This window comes from Nicotiana attenuata, unplaced genomic scaffold (genome assembly GCF_001879085.1).
Source record: "Nicotiana attenuata strain UT unplaced genomic scaffold, NIATTr2, whole genome shotgun sequence".
Classification (NCBI taxonomy): Eukaryota; Viridiplantae; Streptophyta; class Magnoliopsida; order Solanales; family Solanaceae; genus Nicotiana; species Nicotiana attenuata.
In genome coordinates this window covers 186109-207771 of record NW_017670717.1, presented here as the reverse complement: position 1 = coordinate 207771, position 21663 = coordinate 186109, and positions in this window count along the sequence as shown.

Genomic DNA, 21663 nt, shown 5'->3' with positions numbered 1-21663 from the left:
CGCAAACATCTCTTTTGTTGCGTGCTGCTCCCCGTATGCGGTTTTTATTCCGTCCTTCATTGGAAACTTTATCATTTTATGAAGGATTTACGGTACTGCTATCATACAATGTATCCATGGCCTTCCGAGCAAGGCACTGTACCTCATGTCTCCTTCGATGACATGAAACTTGATATTTTGGGTTGTGCCGGCCATGTTGACCGGGAGGGTGATTTCCCCTTTCCTTTTTTCGCTCGCCACGTTGAATCCATTGAGGAATCGAGAGGCAGGCACGATCTGGTCGAGCAGTCTGAGCTGCTCCACCACCCTCGACCTGATAATGTTGGCCGAGCTACCTGGATCCACAAGTACATGCTTAACTAGAAATGTATTTACGAGAAAAAAAATTACCAATGCCTTGTTATGAGGCTGAGACGGGGTCTTGATGTCCTCGTCGCTGAATGTGAGGGCATCTTCGGGTATATAAGCTCGAGTCCGCTTCTTCCTGGTGATGGATATCTTTGTTCTTTTGACAAAGGGTTCCTGCGGGATGTCGATTCCTCCAATGATCATGTGGATGACATGTTGTGGCTCATTTGTTTCATTTTTCCTGTTCGCCTCTCTTTCCCGGAACTGATTTTTGGCTCGGTCGCTGAGGAACTCTCGGAGTTGCCCTTTGCTGATTAGTCGGCTACTTCTTCTCGGAGCTATTTGCAATCTTCAGTCCTATGACTGTGTGTGCCGCAAAATTCGCATACCAAGTTAGGGTTCCTTTGCGACAGATCTGATTGTACGGGTTTTGGCCATCTGGTGTCTCTGGTTTTACCGATGGTGGATATGATGTCCGAAACATCAATTTTGAGTTTGTATGCCTGTCGAATCCGGCTCTACTAACGAGTTCTCGAGGATTCTAACCTCGATCTATTCTTCGGTCATTTTGGGGTATGTTACGCCTTGGGGCGTTTCTTCTATCTTCAGTGTATGATTGGTACCTTTCCTTGTTTGGCCGTGGTTCCTTTGCTAGAAGCCTGCTGGGCCATACCGAGGCCGGGGGGGGGGGGGGGAGGGGTCCTAGTTAGTCGTCCTTGACCCTAACCTTTAATTGATATCGGTTGTGGACATCTGACCAACTTACGGTGGGATATTCAACCAAGTTCTGCTTCAGCTGCTTCGAAGCTACCGAGCTTCGTTCGTTCAAGCCTTGTGTGAAGGCCTGTAGTGCGCAGTCATCGGATACCGGAGATAATTCCATTTGCTCCATTTGAAAGTGAGATACAAACTCCCCCAACATCTCATTTTCCCTTTGTTTTATTTTGAAGACATCGGATTTCCTTGTAGCAACCTTGATGGCACCTGCATGTGCCTTCATAAAAGAATCTGCCAGCATGGCGAACGAGTCTATCGAATTCGGGACTAGGTTGTGATACCACATCATGGCCCCTTTGAAAGTGTTTCTCCAAACTTTTTTAGTAGGACGGACTCAATCTCGTCGTCCTTCAGGTCGTTTCCCTTCACCGCACATGTGTAAGCAGTGACGTGCTCGTTGGGTTCCGAGGTTCCGTTGTACTTCGGAAGATCGGGCATTCTAAATTTCTTCGAGATGGGCTTTGGAGCGGCATTTTTTGGGAATGGCTTTTGTAGGAACTTCCTCGAATCTACACCCTTCAGAATCGGGGGTGCGCCCTGAATTTGATCGACACTTGAATTCTAGGTCTCCACCTTTTTGTCATTGGCTTCTATCTTTTTTCCACCCGATTCAATCCTCTTTGTGAGGTCCTCGAGCATCTATATGATGGTGGGATTGGCTGCTGAACCATTGTTGCTTGATCTTTCTGGTACCTATTCGGCTTGAGGAGCCATTTCCGCTGCTGTTGCGCTTGGAGTTTCTTGGTGGCTTTGCAGTTGAGCAATCGCCAGCTGCTGTGCCTGTAACATCTCAAAGATGACGTGAAGGCCAACCTCTTGCTCTTCCCGAGCCAGGGTTTTTTAAGCTTCTTGTTGGTTTTCTTGGCGTATACTCCTGTTGGTGTAGGAGCTTATATCGACATGTTGGGCATTGCGTGAGACCACATCCACGGGAATTGGTTTTGGTGCATCCTCAGGGTTTCGTGGTGGTACATCAATACCTGGAATAGCTACACCATTCTCTCCATGGTCCTCGGGAGCGTTGTTTTCATGTGCATTCACCGAGTTAGACATTTTGACCTAAAATCAAAGATTCTTGGACAAGAAAAAGTGTGAAGGATAACTTGCGTTATGTAGCAAACAACACGAAAACAATCACTATTATTTTTAGCCCCACGGTGGGCGCCAAACTATTTACCTTGAAAATGGTGATTACAATTAGATTTGATTTTGTGGTTCTAAAAATACGTGATTTATTCTTATGCTAGTTGTTAGGCAGTAGATGCTAAGTGTGAGACTAGAAAATAAGGTAAGAGCTTGAAGGTAGTGTGACAATCAAACCGAGCGACTTAGAATCGGAGCCTCGAGCTAGGCTATACGGGGCCTCGGGGTCGAGCTAAGCGTTAGGCTGTGGACACCCTATGAGGGACTAGCAGTCCTAAGAGCTTTGATGAAGACTCTTTATGATCAATGATGAGTAATAAATGAAGAATAATCAATGAAACGCAATAAATGTAAGCAATGTAATAAATATAAGCTTTAAAATCAAGGGAGAATATGTTTAAGTTAGAGAGCAGAGAATGTTCTTGTTCTTGTATTGAATGTTGTGATCTCTTACAAAATGACAAGGATCTCCTTTATATAGGAGAGAGAATCCCAATATAGTATATATGCATTTATTAGAGGGATATGAGGCTGGTATAACCATTTAATGCTACGGTACGGGCTTGTACTAGCCTAAGAGACTTGGTCAGCTTTAACCACGTGCCTTGGGAACTTCCCGTTTGTCCATCATAGTTATCGATTTGCACTGCCTCGAGGTCGAACATTGAGAACCCTCGCGGTCGAACCTCGAGCTGAGCCTCGAGCCTTCTAGGGACGGTCTTACGAAGTGCCATAATGACCATAAAATCGGACTCTCCGATTTTATCCGTATACAACTTTAACTTAAATCACATAATTTTTCATTGTTGAACATCTTGGATAGAAATCGAGCTATAAACTACAAAAATATTATTTTTTTCCAATCCCAGTGGATACGATATATAATTTAACTATATTCGACTAGCGAGATATTTAGGTGTGTGTTTTGCGCTCGTCATTAGTATTGTTACTTATTGAGTACATTGGGTCGGTTGTACATATACTACACTCCGCACTTCGTGTGCAGTAATTTTAGGCATGGTGGTTGCTAGACTTGGAGCCTTTCCTGCTTGGAGACTTTTGAGGTAGCTATTTTGGCATCCGCATACCTCATCTCTCCTTCTTTTCAATTTATTTAACACTGTTCTATCTTTCCAGACAGTTGTATTAGAAGTCTTGACTATGTTGATCTTTAGTAGCTCATGTACTCGGTAACACCCAGATTTTGGGAGATTCGTATTTGAGTCGCAATTACTCCTTTTAGTTATTTATGAGATTTTCACTGTTAACCAATTTATCATGCTTTTAAATTAAAAGAAGTAATTATTCAGTGATTATCGCCTTTCCTAGTATTGTGATAGGCGCCACCACGACATGTTGAGATTTTGGTCGTGACAGATTGCACGCTGCAACAGGCCATATTGGCTTTTGATTAGCGCTTGGGCGGGATCCGCTCCTCTAGAGTCTAATATACTAGCAATGAGCTCATGAACAATGATATATATCCTCGTGCGTTGGTTAGGGACATATATGGAAGGCACCCATACAGTGTTGAGTGTTGTGTGTGTAATTGTAAGGGACATTGTGCCATGTGCTGAGAGTGGTTATTCTTGATGGTTTCACTGCGATGTTATTGATCTGACTTGTATATTTGATATTTAGGCATAGAGATGTACTTTCCTCATGCTAGCTGGAACATCAGATTTTTATTCTGTGTTGGGCTTCATCTGTCATAAAGTATATCTAAATTTCCATAATGTGAACAAGCTGAACATGATATCATTGAGTTATTTAGTTATACTATTCCCCTTTTATCTTGAGCTGTTACTAGTTACTGATATTGATCTCTCACTGTTTATTCTGAGCTCGTCACTGCTTTCAGCCCAAGGTTAGGTTTGTTACTTATTGAGTACAAGGGGTTGGTTGTACTCATACTACACTTTGCACTTTGAGTGCAGATTCATGTACTTTCGGATGTGGCGATTGCTAGAGTTGTATTGGTACCAACTTTTGGGGGACTATGAGGTAGCTTCTATGTCGTCTGTAGACCTTAAAGTTCTATCTCATTTATTTTTGTTATTATTGTTCTACTGTTCAGACAGTTGTATTGAGGATTTGGTCTTGTATTTTTATATTCAGTAGTGCTCATATACTCGTTGACACCAGATCATTTGGATGGTTATAGCAGTATTACTGTTGTTCGTAATTATTTCAGGATACCATTGTTGTTGAGTATACTAAATTCTATTTTATTGAATTTACTGTTATTTTTAAACTATTGGCTTGCCTAGCAAGTAGTGTTAGGCGGTCGTTGCGACTCTGATGGGCGTTGGGTCGTGCAGTTCCTATCAACCATGGTCATTAGTGTAGTGTGCTTCAAATGTCTTAAATATAAAGTGCTCAAAGATAGTGTGAATTGTTGGTTGACTCGAGAACGAACAATGTTTAAGTGTGGGGTAAAGATAATTGGCTGTGAATGTATTTTTCTAGTGTATTACTTTGCGTTATATTTTGGCTTTGTAATGATAATATATGCAACATTTGGGCTTAATTGTGTCGTTTTATTGTATGATCATTGGTAGAGGAAATAAAGTTAAGGTTGCACACAAGGGTACCGAAAATACACAAAAAGAGCACGAAAATGTGAAAATCGGAGAAAGCCAAGAAACAGGTGGCACCTGGCTCCTGGCGAGGAAGATCCGGCAATAAGGTACACGACGCGAGGCTTCCACCTTGCCCCAATCCAGGTCTCGCGAGCTCTGGGGCATGGACCCTTTCCCAGTCCGCGCATTAAACGTTTGCCACATTGTTTTGGACTTTGAGACTCCGACCCTAGCCTATAAATACCCTTGAAACATAATTAATGAAGGGTTGGTTAATATTTGAAGGCGGCAAAGGCTTAGAAACACGAAGGGAGCAGGGAATTCATTGATTCTTCCATCATCTATATAGTATTCCTAGCTTTTATGTTTGAACAAAATACTTTGATTGTTATTATGAAAACGAGTGGCTAAGAACCTCAATATTATGGGTTATCTGTTGTTGTTGACTATTGTTGTTTGACGGTTGATTATTTTTCTTGAGTTCTCATATTAATTTATTTATTCAATCTTGCACTTAATTATTTTACTGCGTAGCTAACAATAGAATATTATATACAAATTTATAGTTGAACTCGAAAGTGGTAACGATAAACAACATATAAGATTGAATGAGTAAGTTTTTAAATCCAGGCATCGGAGAATAGATTCGTTATTAGGATAGACATATTATAGTCGCCTTACTTGGTTATTTTTGCATGAAGTATACATGTAATCTTGTTAAATATGATTCTATAGGCATATAGTATTAGGTTGGATTCAATAGGCGGGCGAAGCGTCGAAAGAACTTCGCGAGCATAATAAACCACGTTAACAAACAAATTAGATAATCAAGTAATTAATCAACCGGAAGAATGCAACAGGAGAGATATCAATCCATAACCCCGGAATATTCCCATCTCATTGAATTTTTCCTAAGTGTTTGCTTGATTTCTTGGAAGATAGTTAATCATAAATTCTCGTGGGACGATATTTTTTCATCATTTTATTACTTGTCTACTGCATATACTTCCATGCGTGTTTGGCCGCAACAGTGGTGAGGTGCAAGAAGCCCCAGTATTCTGGCAGTTTCAGTTGTACCTCGTCTGGATGTAAGGATTATTCTGGGATGGCCATCCTAGCTGACCAGTACGTTCACCTTACCAGCCCGCTCGTGGTGACCCAGTTTAGTCTTCATTCAGTGCACTACTGGTACAGAGTTCCTACTCTACTCCTTTGGCCTAGAGTTCTTCTACTGGGTACTCAGGTTATCAGAGGCAGCCTCAGATTCAGCAGCCATTCTCAGCTCGAGGTAGTTTTGAGTATGGAGAGCTAGGTCATATTAAGCAAGGTTAATTGTTTTTAGTAGTAAGACTCAGTCCAGGAGACACACAAAAAGTTGCCACATCATGATAGTATCTTTTTTTGCTTTTCCTATTTTGAGGTTCTTTAGTTTATGGATTGAAGATAATCTCAATAAAACTTAACATCATCAAATAAAAGGAAAATCAATTAATAGAAGATCCTACAGTTTAAATTGGTGAATCACCGATTCAATACTGGCGACTCCATACAATGATTCATGATGAATCATATTACAACATCTTCATCTTCACTGTGGATCAGCCACTAAAATGTCTCATTATCTAAGTATAGATAATTCGTATGATATTTAAATAAGCCATCCAATTGTTATGCATCATTATCATTTCAATAGGTAAAAGCAAAAGATGAAAAAACAGAAAAAAAGAGAGAGAAAATAATCAGAATATGTGTTTCCCCTAGCAAAGGCCTAAGATAGAGTTCAGTAACTACAATGATAAAAGAAATAGTTGTATGACTTTATTTACTGATACAATGGGTAAACTTTACTGACTTAACACTACAAAAAATAATTTTGTGGACTTTACCGATACAACGAATAAAGTTCAATACTCACAAAATTAACCCGATGGGACTTGATGAAATTGACGATGAGTGACTACAAAGTGGAGATGATCAACAATGAAATGCAAGATGTGAGGGTAGTTTTGTAGCTTTTATATCATTTTATTTGTAGAATATATATCTTGCATTTCATCGTTGATTATATTATCTCGACCTTTTAGTCGCGCATCATCAATTTCATCAAGTCTATCAGATAAATTTCACGAGTGTTTGCTGATCACTTTACCAGTTGTATCAGTAAAGTTCACGAGACTTCATCGTAATTGACATCCTCCTTCTCATTATTGTTGTGAGTTCTCTTCATCTAACAACCACTTAAATTGTGTTGAGGATGAAAGATTGGTAAAGAATGAGTAGTTTATATAGGAGGGAGCAGTCAAGGGTTCTTTAATTAATTTCTTTCTTTTTTTCATAATTACTAAAATGATAAAGTATAGTAAGTTGTTAATTAAGGAAAGATAATTGGTATATTGTTAAACTTAGGAAAAAAATTATTAAGTTGTTAAAAGATTTAGGAAAATCAGATTTATAGATTTCTTTTTGAAATAATTTTATTACATGAAGGGATCAGGGAGTGAAAAGGGGAAAAGGATAGTGATTTACAGAATGTATTTTCAATGTTATGGCTTTAGCTAGCAGCCTGCTAACAAACCAAAAGGGAATTAAGAGACGAATTTCCTCTCATATACTATTTGGATGGAAAAATTTCGAAGGGAATTAAACGAGAAGAGAATCTAAAAAACCTTTTTTATTTTTATTTTATTGATATGTGATATTACTACAATTCTCTCTTTTCTTTTTTCCTTTATTTTCATATCTATTCGATGCGTATTAACAAAGACAGCTAATTCATGAAATGAAGATGTTTTGTGTCTTAAATTTGACTTAAATGCTAAAATCCCTAAGCCATTAAAGGGTACAAGTTGTCTAGGATGAGTTTTTCTATTATTATTAGGAATTATTTTAAATACTTTTGCTAGATTTTGTAACAAGATAATCAGAGGAGTTCAAATCTTGTATGACTTCTCAACTTGTTAATTACCTTATGAAACAGAGAAAAAATTTAAATCACGAAAAACGTTTACCCTAAAAACAGATAACAATTGAATTTATATGCGGTTTTAAGGATACGTGATATAGCTTGGTTTAAATTAAGAAGAATAAGATAGTATTGAAATAGACGATTAAAGAATAAATTCAGACCACACAAATTGAACAACCTTGGCCCTCGAGTTTGGTTACCCTTGAACCAAATATGTATCAACTGAATTAAGAACAGAATAACGAGACAATAACTAGAGAATGACAGTATATTGCTTTGTATTGCGTGAATATGATATGTTTACAAATGATCAGACCCCTCCTTTATATAGTAGGAGAATTATACTCTAAGTACAATTCTATATGAGGTAGGAAATCCCATGATTGGCTAATTAATTGTCTTTATCTTGATACGTGCCAGGATTCGCGTTGTGATCCTCGCAAACATTTGCAGATATTTTGTTTTTCCGTTATTCAGCTCGGTAAGCTTCCCTCGATCTTTATCTCGTTCCGTCTCGATCTTGGTCGATCTGAATCTTGGTCGATCTCGATCTTAATCGGTCTCAGGGCCATGAGTTTGGTAACTTAACTTGGCATCATAGTTCGATATAAATCGAGGCTGAATCTTGACTTATTGCGCTCAAGTCTCGATCAGTCACACGGAAGGGGCGAGCCCGAATTTGACTGTATACAGTCCCCAAATTAAAGATTATGTTGATCATCGTTATTTTCTCTACCTTTATTAGAAGAGTTTCAATATATATTTGAGATGAGGAGAAAATTACTTTCTTGTTAGAAGTGCGAAACTAAAAGTAGAAATTTTACGACAAAGTTTAGATACTTTCAAATACTCCCTCCATCTCATATTTGTATGGGTCAAAATCCGACCCTACGATAATTAACGAAGCTAATCTCGTCTTAAACTAATTCGTGATTAATTCGTGGTACGACCACTCAGAATTAACGATATTCAACCCTTATCTGATTCGATCAACAAGGCCACGGCCCGTCCGTCATCATGAAGGCGAAACCCCAACGTGGTCACGACCACTTACTGCTAGCTCACGAAGCTCACAGCTATAAATACCAAGAGAGGAAACCCTAGAAAAGGGGGGCTTCTTCTGAAACTATTGATAGGAGAGAGAAAAAGAGAGAACAAGGCACATATGTGGAATACCATTGTAAGGCTCTGAACCTCTTCATGGAGAGGCAGACCAAAGCACTAGTATCAATAAAAGCTTTTACGTTTCTCTTCCTAAAGTTGAGCACTTATTTTCGTTTCCTTCATTTGGTCCAATGGATTACTACGATTTGCTATGATTTTTCCGTGATTTATTTATATTGTTTACACTCATAAGGTATATGATAAATTTTGAGCCAAACAATTTGACGCCGTCTGTGGGGATTTCCTAACAAAATCGCGTAGTTCCTTCCCTGGACCAAAAGGAAAGAAACGCCAAACTCGAAAGAGAACTCGAAGATCTCAATCAAGATCTAAGAAGACCTACCCCCCCACCCCCCCCCGCCCTCCTAAGGGAAGGTCTCTGTAAGGCATCTCCCGCATCCCTGATACGAGCTCCGGCCAGAAACCGGTACGGAGATATCTCGAGCCGAGAGTCGCCCCAAGACAGCCTATATACCTTGGTTGGGAAGACAACGGATAAGCCGCTCAAGGTCTCGAATCCAAACCGAGCTTCAGCACTCAATACCCACAATATAGGACTCAGACCATGAGCCTCCGCCATCAAGATCGACAAAGTTCAACAACAGTTGAACTGGTTGTTGAACTGGGACTCAGGCCATGAGCCTTCCCCATCAAAATTGACAGAGTTCAACAACAGTTGAACTGGGACTCAGGCCATGAGCCTCCACCATCAAGATCGACAAAGTTCAACAACAGTTGTACTGGGACTCAGGCCATGAGCCTTCGCCATCAAAATTGACAGAGTTCAACAACAGTTGAACAGGGACTCAGGCCATGAGCCTCCGCCATCAAGATGGACAAAGTTCAACAACAGTTGAACTAGGACTCAGGCCATGAGCCTTCGCCATCAAAATTGACAGAGTTCAACAACAGTTGAACTGGGACTCAAGCCATGAGCCTTCGCCATCAAGATCGACAAAGTTCAACAACAGTTGAACTGGACTCAGGCCATGAGCCTCCGCCATCAAGATCGACAAAGTTCAACAACAGTTGAACTGGGACTCAGGCCATGAGCCTTCGCCATCAAGATCGACAGAGTTCAACAACAGTTGAACTGGGACTCAGGCCATGATGTCGAAGTTGAACTGGGACTCAGGCCATGAGCCTTCGCCATCAAGATCGACAAAGTTCAACAACAGTTGAACTGGGACTCAGGCCATGAGCCTTCGCCATCAAAATTGACAGAGTTCAACAACAGTTGAACTGGGACTCAGGCCATGAGCCTTCGCCAACAAGATCGACAAAGTTCAACAACAGTTGAACTGGGACTCAGGCTATGCGCCTTCGCCATTAAATCAAGGCTATGCACCTTCGCCAGTAAGTTCAACTACGGTTGAACCAAGATTCAGGCTATGCGCCTTCGCCAGTAAGTTCAATTACGGTTGAACCAAGACTCAGGCTATGCGCCTTCGCCATTAAATCAAGGCTATGCGCCTTCGCCATTAGATCAAGGCTATGCGCCTTCGCTAGTAAGTTCAACTACGGTTGAACCAAGATTCAGGCTATACGCCTTCGCCAGTAAGTTCAACTACGGTTGAACTAAGATTCAGGCTATGCCCCTTCACCAATAAATTTAACTACGGTTGAACCAAGACTCAGGCTATGCGCCTTCGCCATTAAATCAAGGCTATGCGCCTTCGCCAGTAAGTTCAACTACGGTTGAACCAAGACTCAGGCTATGCGCCTTCACCATTAAATCAAGGCTATGCGCCTTCGCCATTAAATCAAGGCTATGCGCTTTCGCCAGTAAGTTCAACTACGGTTGAACCAAGACTCAGGCTATGCGCCTTCGCCATCAAAATTGACAAAGTTCAACAACAGTTGAACTTGGACTCAGGCTATGCGCCTTCGCCATTAAATCAAGGCTATGCGCCTTCGCCAGTAAGTTCAACTACGGTTGAACCAAGACTCAGGCTATGCGTCTTCGCCATTAAATCAAGGGTATGTGCCTTTGCCAGTAAGTTCAACTACGGTTGAACCAAGACTTAGGCTATGCGCCTTCGCCATTAAATCAAGGCTATGCTCCTTCGCCAGTAAGTTCAACTACGGTTGAACCAAGACTCAGGCCATGCGCCTTTGCCATCAAAATTGACGAAGCTCAACAACAGTTGAACTGGGACTCAGGCTATGCGCCTTCGCCATTAAATCAAGGCTATGCGCCTTCGCCAGTAAGTTCAACTACGGTTGAACCAAGACTCAGGCTATGCGCCTTCGCCAGTAAGTTCAACTACAGTCGAACCAAGACTCAGGCTATGCTCCTTCGCCATGAAATCAAGGCTATGCGCCTTCACCAGTAAATTCAACTACGGTTGAACCAAGACTCAGGCTATGCGCCTTCGCCATTAAATCAAGGCCATGCGCCTTCGCCAGTAAGTTCAACTACGGTTGAACCAAGACTCAGGCTATGCGCCTTCGCCATCAAAATTGACAAAGTTCAACAACAGTTGAACTTGGACTCAAGGCTATGCGCCTTCGCCATTAAATCAAGGCTATGCGCCTTCGCCAGTAATTTCAACTACGGTTGAACCAAGACTCAGGCTATGCGCCTTCACCATTAAATCAAGGCTATGCGCCTTCGCCAGTAAGTTCAACTACGGTTGAACCAAGACTCAGGCTATACGCCTTCGCCATCAAGATCGACAAAGTTCAACAACAGTTGAACTGGGACTCAGGCTATGCGCCTTTTCCAAGAAGTTCAACTACGGTTGAACCAAGACTCAGGCTATACGCCTTCGCCATCAAGATCGACAAAGTTCAACAACAGTTGAACTGGGACTCAGGCTATGCGCCTTCGCCATCAAAATTGACGAAGCTCAACAACAGTTGAACTGGGACTCAGGCTATGCGCCTTCGCCATTAAATCAAGGCTATGCGCCTTCGCCAGTAAGTTCAACTACGGTTGAACCAAGACTCAGGCTATGCGCCTTCGCCATCAAAATTGACGAAGTTCAACAACAGTTGAACTGGGACTCAGGCTATGCGCCTTCGCCATTAAATCAAGGCTATGCGCCTTCGCCAGTAAGTTCAACTACGGTTGAACCAAGACTCAGGCTATGCGCCTTCGCCATTAAATCAAGGCTATGCGCCTTCGCCAGTAAGTTCAACTACGGTTGAACCAAGACTCAGGCTAAGCCCCTTCACCATTATATCAAGGCTATGCGCCTTCGCCAGCAAGTTCAACTACGGTTGAACCAAGACTCAGGCTATGCGCCTTCGCCATTAAATCAAGGCTATGCGGCTTCGCCAGTAAGTTCAACTATGGTTGAACCAAGACTCAGGCTATGCGCCTTCGCCATCAAAATTGACAAAGTTCAACAACAGTTGAACTGGGACTCAGGCTATGCGCCTTCGCCATTAAATCAAGGCTATGCGCCTTCGCCAGTAAGTTCAACTACGGTTGAACCAAGACTCAGGCTATGCGCCTTCGCCATCAAAATCGACAAAGTTCAACAACAGTTGAACTGGGACTCAGGCCATGAGCCTTCGCCATCAAAATTGACAAAGTTCAACAACAGTTGAACTGGGACTCAGGCTATGCGCCTTCGCCATTAAATCAAGGCTATGCGCCTTCGCCAGTAAGTTCAACTACGGTTGAACCAAGACTCAGGCTATGCGCCTTCGCCATTAAATCAAGGCTATGCGCCTTCGCCAAGAAGTTCAACTACGGTTGAACCAAGACTCAGGCTATGCGCCTTCGCCAGTAAGTTCAACTACGGTTGAACCAAGACTCAGGCTATGCGCCTTCGCCATTAAATCAAGGCTATGCGCCTTCGCCACTAAGTTCAACAACAGTTGAAATAGGACTCAAGCTATGCGCCTTCGCCATCAAAATGGACTAAGTTCAAAAACAGTTGAACTGGGACTCAGGCTACGCGCCTTCGCCATGAAATCCAACGAGTTCGACCTCGCTCGAACCATAAGGCTAGACGCCTCCGTCCTCAAATCTAACTAGTTCAACCACAGCCGAACCGGGACTCGAACCAAGCGCCTTCATCGTTGAACTTAGCAAAATCTAACCTCCAACGAATCGAGGCGCAGGTTAGGCACCCTCGCCCTTCAAGTAATCACTCCCAACTCAAACTAAGATTGGGGGCACGTAAAGTCCGGCCCCGGTCAAACTACAAGGCCGTATTTTTTATCATCACGGTCGATAGTTCGACCGCGCCCGAACTGGGACTAAGACTAAGGCTAAGTGCCGCTATCGCCAAGCAACGGCTCCGACTCGCTCACCCCGAGTCAAAGAAGAAGAGTCGTCAACAATTAAAAACTAACATGCCTACCAGAGTCAAACTCAAAGGTAAATCACCCCTTCGAACGCATGCAAAGAAAAATCTAAAGGGGAAAAAGGGGAGGTACAAAATAAACACAAGGCGAATAACAGAAAGGAGATCTCATTTATCTACAAAGTTAATTGTGGGTCTTCCCCGCTTACACCCGGCCAAGGCCGATCAATATAGGGAAAGAGAAAAGAAAAACAAGAAAAAATGCATAACATCTTTTTACTCGGCGCCATCCGCGCCACCATCTGCACCAGCGTCAGCCTCTAGCGTCGCCGCGTCAAAACCACAGTCGGTACGGGCCTCACGAGCCTTTTGACGCACTCCCTCTAAAGCAGCTTCGGTCACGATGCCGGCCTCCCCAAATTCATATATACATCACGTTGGGCCTCGGCAAAGACCCAAAGTTCTCGAGCCTGGCTGGAAGAAGCGGCTTGATCCCGTAGGTGCTGATTCTCTTCTTCTAAGGCTGTGATCCGGTCTGCCATGACTTGGGCATCCTGCTCAAAGACACCGAGCCGCTCCTCGAGACTCGCTTCTCTAAAGGCCGTATCATCCCTCTCCAACGCCCGTTGGGATTCGTGCACGCGGATAGCTTCCTTCAACGCCCCAGCCCTCGACGAGGCATCCCTCACTTGAAGCTTCAATACCACGACTTCACCCTCCAACGCAATCACTTTCCCGTTCCATGCCGCAGCGGCCTCCGCCGCCTTAGCCTGGCCCTGGCGCTTACACTCAGCTGCAGCCCTCCTCCCCGCCTCAAGCTTCTCATCCTTCCGCCGGAGCTGCTCCTCGAGAGCACTCGCTCTGCCAAGTGCTTGCTGCATCTGAAGCTCCTGCCTCGCCAGTTCCTCGACCAAGGTCCGACTACGGGGATCATTCCTCAAGCGCACGCGCATCTCTCGGCACCGATCTCGGTAGCGGCGATACTACTCCAGCGCCCGAAAAAATATCCCCGAGCGGACGTTGGCTCGACGGATGCTCTCCACCTCCAGCAAATAAGACTGAAAAGCAAAGACAACGATTAAGATAAAGTTCAAACTAAGACGAAGAAGAAGCGAACCGACGTCATATTACATACCCTCAAGCCCATCACAGCCACTTCATTCATCAGTCCGACATCCGTGACGCCCCTCAACGACGCGTTCTTGGCCTCCGAGCATAGCAGCTCAAACTGCGGGACCAAGCTACTCCTTGGAGCAATAAGTTCAGCTCCGTGGGAACCTCGACGAAGCGAGACCGCCCCTCTGCGCGTACCGCTGAATTGGTGAAGCCTTCCTGGAACATACGGACGTCTTCGGGGTCCAAGTCGAATTCAGACTCGTACTCATCTTCTACAGCATCCCTTCCTCCTTTAGCCACCAGCGAGGTGGATCCACCCACCGTAGCCGCCAAAGGAGTGCTTAACTCACCAACATTAGCAGCCGCTGAGGAACAACCTCCCGTCTCAGCGACTGGAACCACCAACTGAGTCGCCGAGGCGACGGTATCATCATGGCCTAAGCCAGCCGGGGAAACCCCCATTGTCTGTCCACACTAAAGAGCAGGCGCCGCGACCGCACCCCTCTCCGCGTCCATCGGAGGGGAGTCCAAATTAATTACCACAGGAGGAGCCGCCGCAGTAAGTCGAGCGATTGCACCCGACCGACGGAAGGCCAACTGAGGGGCCCTGACGCGGCGTGCCCTCCCTGATCACAGAAAAACAAGGTTGATGAATATAGTTGAAACAAAGCAGAACAGAAGAAGAAATCAATTTTTTACTTGCCACAGGCCTACGACCATGCCTCTCCCAGAAAGACGCCCATGTGCGTATCCCCACCGAATGGGGGAGCACATTCTCAACCCACTCACGAATCCCAGCCAACGGAGCCGACGGTAACTTTTCGGCTACAAAATTGATACGAGTTAACGTTTATGAGCACAAGACGTAAGGAGGGGCAAAAAAGGGAATTCGACGATTAAGGAACTTACGTGCATGATTCCAAGCCTCTGGGAACCCAGTAGAGCACGCCACTAAATGTTCAGTCCTGATGTAGAAGAAGTGCTCGAAAGGACGAGGGTCGACCTCATCATCCAGTTTCACAGTCAGGCCCCTCGTCCCGCGAGGGCACGCTCGAATCATGGTACCACGAACTCTCTGGGGAGCGTAGAGGCTGAGCACATGCTGTAGCGTGATCGCCCTGCCGGCCAATTCTGCATATTTGGTAAGCATTGCTAATAATTTGTAAAGAGAAGGAGCAAGCTGACCCGGGCATACCCCGTAATAACGACAGAAATCAACCACTAGCATTGGGAGCGGGAGCTTAAACCCCAACTTGAAGGGATAGGCGTAAAAGATGCAGTATCCCCTACGGTCGGTGTGGACCCTCTCCTCACTTCTAGTGAGAACGACGTCAGCATAGCCGGGAATGACCCCATGTTCCCGTAGTCGGGACATCCCAATCTCCCCCAATAATGGGGCCTCATCCACCTGATCCTCCCCAACATCGGCAGTGAAATCAGTCATCAGACCTCCGGGTAGAGGTACTATCTCGTCAACCGACGGAGCTTCACCGGTCTCCACCAGTTCTGCATCGCCCATTGCCGGAAATGGCCCCTCAGTCACCGGAGAGTAAACCGGAAGATCCATCTGAAGAACGTTTTGGGAAGAACTGTCTGCCATTGTTGATTCAATAACGAGGAAGAAACAAAGTTTGAGGGATGAAGACGAAGGTGAAATAGCAGTAAGGAAAGCTTCTGCAGAATCTCTCTCAGACAAACAATGAGAATATAAAAAAATGAATGCCTCAGCCTTTATTTATAGGCAACACAAGTGGCTTTCATGAACCCCAATAGCCACCATTAACTACATGACCAACCGCACACCGGTTCGATTCCATAGGAATGTGCGTCATTATGACAGGCTCCATGAAGCAGCTTTGCAGTCACCAATCGGCGTCTCGCCCTCGATATGGTTGTAACGACCCATGAATGCCGAGAGGATGTTCCGTGCGCCCTAAAAATTTTTTGGACGTCGCCAAACACGTATCAAGCGTGCCCTTATTCTCCTCGGCCGCACAACATACGACCCGTCCGCCATGGTCGACGGGTATGCTCCCAAAACAAACGCAAGGGTCAGAGCAAAACCAAGCTCGACCTCACTCGAAGTAATCAACCTCGATCGAACGGCGACTTGATAACACAATAACAACACACTGACACTCTACAAGCCTAAGGGCCATCGCCAAAGAGAATTCGGCCTCGACCGAAGCGACAGTCGACCTCCCTATCCGAGTTTCTCAAACTACAGTCGATGAAATCCACTCATCGAGCTCGGCCAGGGCACGACCTCAATAAGCGGAGGGACTAACTGTATGGGTCAGAATCCGACCCTACGATAATTAACGAAGCTAATCTTGTCTTAAGCTAATTCGTGATTAATTAGTGGTACGACCACTCAGAATTAACGATATTCAACCCTTATCTGATTCGATCAACAAGGCCACGGCCCGTCCGTCATCATGAAGGCGAAACCCCAACGTGGTCACGACCACTTACTGCTAGCTCACGAAGCTCACAACTATAAATACCAAGAGAGGAAACCCTAGAAAAGGGGGGCTTCTTCTGAAACTATTGATAGGAGAGAGAAAAAGAGAGAACAAGGCACATATGTGGAATACCATTGTAAGGCTCTGAACCTCTTCATGGAGAGGCAGACCAAAGCACTAGTATCAATAAAAGCTTTTACGTTTCTCTTCCTAAAGTTGAGCACTTATTTTCGTTTCCTTCATTTGGTCCAATGGATTATTACGATTTGCTATGATTTTTTCGTGATTTATTTATAATGTTTACACTCATAAGGTATATGATAACTATTGAGCCAAACAATATTAATAGTCATGGTTTCTAAAAATATTTATCTCAAATTATTTGTCATGTTAGAAGTTCAAAACAAAATTGATTATTTTTTTTCCTTGTTTACCCTTAGTAATGATTGTTCTTTATAATAAAGAAAACACATAAATGGAAAAAATATTCAATGAAGAGAGATTATATCTTAAGACATAAAAAAGGGTAGAATAGTCTAATCCATTTTCTAATTAATACTCCCTCCGTTCCAATTTATGTGAACTTGTTTGACTGGGCACGGAGTTTAAGAAAAAATGAAGACTTTTAGAATTTGTGGTCATAAGCAAGTCAATAAAGGATCCAGAGTATTTGTGTGGTTACAAAAGCTTCTCATTAAGGGTAGAATTATAAGTTTGAGCAAAATTGTTTTCAAATTTAGAAAGGGATCATTCTTTTCGGAACGGACCAAAAAGGAAATAGGTTCACATAAACTGGAACGGAGGGAGTAGTTCTTAAGGTGCGTGTAAAAGAGAAACACGACACATAATATGAGAGAGAGGGAGTAACTACCTTCAAGGCACTTCCATGTTTTCTTAGGGAATGTCGCATATATATACTAAATGACAAGAAACACAACATTAACTTCACTAACTGTCATTGAAATTTAGTTTGAATATTAGTTTCTCGTCAATCCTCAACAGTCGTTGCTCATCAGGGGCATGTATAGTTTTGACAATATCAGAGTGCGATGAAAAGCTTAAAATGAATCTTATTCAGTTTTATGTAAACTGAATCTCAACATTCGTAAGTTTTGTTTTTGTCTCGTACCCCATTCCATGTCCCAAAAAAGAAAAGAGAAAGACACAACAGAAAATAAAGTAAACGGAGAACATGAAAATGAAGTCGTTGTCACTTTTTTTTTTTAAAGAAAAATTCTTTATTAAATCGGGGGACTGAGAAGGGGAAGGGGAATACTACGCTACTAATAAGGTTTAAATCCTCCACTTCAACAGTGGATGGCAAGAAGCTCACTAAGTGAGCTAGTCATCAACCCCCAAAAATAAAATAAATTGAGTAAATTTGGAAACGATGTCTTTGTCACTTAAAAAAAGGTATTTGTTACATTTGGGGAGGAGGAGGTAAAAGGGAAGGGGAATACTACGCTACTAATAAGGGTTTAAACCCTCCACTTCTACTGTGGATGGCAGGATGCTCACTAGGTGAGCTAGCCCTCAACCCCCAAAGTCTTTGCCACCGAGTCAGTTATATTCCCAATTCTTTTTTCATGTTGCTATGTTTTATCATACGTTGGGAGGAGGGGAAGAGAAAATGCAGCCGAACATTACAAGGTGAGAATCAAATCCTCACCAACAAAGTGAAAGTTATCACATAATCTTACATAATGATTCTAACTATGACATTTAGTTGTGAACATTAATACTCATATCCTTAAATGTCTTATTGTTAGTGAAGGTAAATTTTTTCATGTCCTGATACTTGCATAGACTCGTAAGATTACCTGATTTAAGAGTTTGTGTAGTGAATCGTAAGAAATAATTGACAACTCCATTGATTCTCCAACTAATTCAAGATTTTAATAAAGCAAATCTTAGAATGCAACTGTCACGAATCAAAACTATAGTGTTGGATCGGCGCCTAGTGCTGCTTTGATATGATCATAATAGATTTAGGCCGGGTTTAGAGGTTCAACTAAGCCCGTCGTTTTTATCCGAGATATGTATTTATATGCCGAACCGATTGGATTTTTCTCAAAATATGTTTGTATATGTTGAAATAATTTAAAATGTATTCTTATAATTAATAAAATTATATTCTTTCTAAAACCCATCAATCGTAGATTTTGGATTCACTTATCTGAGTATGAAATGTGAATCAATGTCATTTCTGTATCCATGCTATTGTTATATAATTTCTACTTAGCTACTTGATAATCATATTCGCAAAGGAAAAATTCGAGACACCATTCTCTTTCGAAATACCAACAGTTTTTGCAGACAGGAACATATTAATAAAAGTCCTGCATGTAATCAATAGTTGTATATAGAGTTCCTTTTTAGGTACTGTCACGACCCAAACTCCCAACAAGTCTTGATGATGCCCAGTGGCGGATCCAGAATTTTTAAATTATGGGTGCTTAATTATTTTTTATCTGAAAATTACATTTGAGACTGCGTGCTCAAGTAACATATTTGTGTGAATTACTAATTTTTCTATATAAATAATAGTGTATGGCAACAAAAGTAATGGGTGCTTAAGCACCCATAATCTATAACATGCATCCGCCACTGATGATGCCTAACACATTACTAAGTAAGCCGACAATGACATAGCAACTACATAATTGAATTAAAAACATGATGTAATAAGTTCAATAGCGGAAAGTCTCATAGATAACTGATAAAAGAAACAGTAACTCATCTACAACAATTCCAAAATCCTAGTGTCACCGAGTATATGAGCTACTAAGTGCCAACATAGTCTGAAACTCTAGTACAACTGTCACGATGCAAAACCTGACCCGCCGTGATGGCACTCACCGTGGAACTAGACCAGCCTCAACTCAATAACCAACATAACAACAATAAGTTTGAAAACATTAACGGAAGCTTTTAACATTTCGAAGAAAACTGTTTAAACAAAAGAATTTCAAAACACGATACAATCCAGCCCAAAATCAGGGTGTCACTGAGTGCATGAGCGTCTAATGGAAAACATAGTCTATTACAACGTTCAAGGAAACAAATTGAAATAAATTTAGAAATAGAAATGGAGAGTCAAGGTCTGTGAACGCCGTGCAGATACCTTGATAATCTCCTTAGCCTGAAGCCTCGATCAACAACCGCCACTAAGTCCAAAAGTGCCTGGATCTGCACACAAGGTGCAGGGGTAACGTGAGTACACAAACTCAATAAGTAACGAGTCCAAACTATGGACTGAATGGTAGTAACGAACTCAACCTCAATAGATATAATAGAAACAACGTACAGAAACGTAGGCATGCTATCTGTTAAGTATAGAACTCAAAGTAATAAGGTAAATACAGATCTGAAAATCTTAAAATATATAACTCAACTGCCTCTACATGCCAATGTACCGACTGTGAGAAATGCACAATGTACTCTCACTCTCAAGTGCTCAACCACTCAGTATTGAATATGGCCATTTGGCCTAGGGAAATCCATCCCGGAACATATATAACACTGACTGTGAGCCACTTAGTACCGAGGAAACAAAAAGGGCAATCCAACCCTGAGGATAAATCCATCTCCAAGTATATATATAAATACTCAATTACTCGGTACCGTATATGGCCATCTGGCCTAGGGAAATCCATCCCGAAACATACTCATCACTGACTATAAGTCATCCGGTACCGAGCAAAATGGGTAATCCAACCCTGTTGAGAAATCCATCTCCACGTATCAATACTTCGGACAAATCCATGTCCAGGGAAATCCATCCCTCAATAATATCATCCGCGCCCACTGTGGGTGTGCAGACTCCAGAAGGGCTCCTACGGCCCAAGAACTATCATAATCAATATAACTGCTGCGGCGTGCAGCCCGACCCCGTAACTATCACTTAAAATCAGGCTCTCGGCCTCACTCAGTCATCACTTTCCAGTCTCACCCATGGGCTCACAATGTCATGGAAACTAGCCCGGAAACAATGATATTCTAAGCCAATAATAACAACTGAGAGTAAGATATGATATGAAATGCATGAATATGACTGAGTACAAAATAATAGTGAAATCACTAAAATGACAGCAAGAAACGACCACTAGGGTCTCAACAGTATCGACTTGTAGCCGTAACATAATATCTAGCATGATTTACAACTCAATTACTTTATCACATAATGGAAACACGGATATCAACAAGAAAGAGTCATTAACCGGTGCCATGGAATGAACCAGGTCACGATTCTCACGGTGCACGCCCGCACTCCCGTCGCTTGGCATGAGCATCACCTCAATACTAACCACATAACACGTAGTTCGTGGTTTCAAACCCTCAAAACCAAGTATAAAAGCGTTACTTACCTCAAACCGAGCAAAATCCTACTCCGCAATGCCTTGGCCTCTCCACTCGGCCTCCGAACATCTCGGATCTAGCCACAAGCAATACAATACGATCAATATAGGCTAAAGGAACCAATTCCACAAGAAAAATACCAAATTATAGGCCAAATCCCGAAATTCACTCAAACCCGGCCCCCGCGCCCATGTCTCAAAATCCTACACCAAATACCCATTCAAATCCCCAAAATTCTATCTCAAGAACTCTTCCATTTTCCCCCAATATTTCACCCCAATTTCTAATTTAGATTATAAAAATCAAGATACAATCATGGAATTTAACCAAAATCAAGTGAAGAACACTTACCCCAATCAACTCCCTGAAAATCCCTCCAAAAATCGCCCAAACGCGTGGTCTCTAGCTCAAAATATGAAAAATGGGTTCAAACCCTCGATTTTGAATATAACACTGCCTGCCGAGATTTTTCATTTCGCGAA